This window comes from Nannospalax galili, unplaced genomic scaffold, assembly GCF_000622305.1.
Source record: "Nannospalax galili isolate Female #2095 unplaced genomic scaffold, S.galili_v1.0 scaffold1780, whole genome shotgun sequence".
Taxonomy (NCBI): Eukaryota; Metazoa; Chordata; class Mammalia; order Rodentia; family Spalacidae; genus Nannospalax; species Nannospalax galili.
The window spans coordinates 389,285-390,231 of NW_008346442.1; positions in this window are offsets into that span (position 1 = coordinate 389,285).

Sequence of the window (947 nt, forward strand, 5' to 3'; positions counted from 1 at the left end):
TGAAAACGTCTCAATGTCAATTGCTTTGGAATGAATTCTTCTGTATGAAAAAAAAAGTTGTGCTGTAAAGTAAAAAAAAAATATTAGAGCAATTAAGAGAAAGAATAAGAACAAATCATTCTGGAAGAACGCAAAGGAAAATAGCTTTAGATACTTAAGTGACAATAGAATTTATTCTCATAATTGTTTTAATAGCTTTTGTATAATCCTCATCGCTATTATGAGATACAAAATGTATTTATCAAATCTGTAATCATTATGCCAAAAAATCTGTATTACTGTAATATTTTGCATATTGTTAAAACTGTAACTTTAATTGTAAAAAAAAAAATTTTAAAAAAAAAGAATCCAAGAGATATGTTTTAGGGGACATATTCAGGCAATGCACATTCAAACCCAGTTCTCAATCTGTGTGTATCAATAAGAAATGATTGTATGAGGGCTGGAGAGATTGCTCAGTGGTTAAGAACACTCGCTGTTCTTGCAGAAGACACGAGTTCGAATCCCAGCACCCACATGGCAGCTAACAGCTGTCCATAACTCCAGTTCCAGGGGATCCGACAGCCTCCTCTGTCCTCCGTGGGCTCCAGTCCCAGGGGATCCGACAGCCTCTTCTGTCCTCCGTGGGCATTGCGTAACATGGGTGCACTTACCTACATGCAGGCAATACACACATATACATAAAAAAATTTTAATTAAAAAATAAGTGATTGTATCTAAGAAGCCTCATACTGAAAAGAAAAATGAAAAATGTCTTTTGTACTCACATATTAATTCTAATGACATACATTTAAAGAAAACTTCACTCCTTGCAGTAGAATCCAGTGATTCCTGGTATTATATCAACATAATGCCCACACTTCCCTTCTGAAATACAAGGCTATTTCTAAAGTAATCTGGTTCATGTGACCAATCATGTTACATCTTAAGAATGTCGACATAGCGTC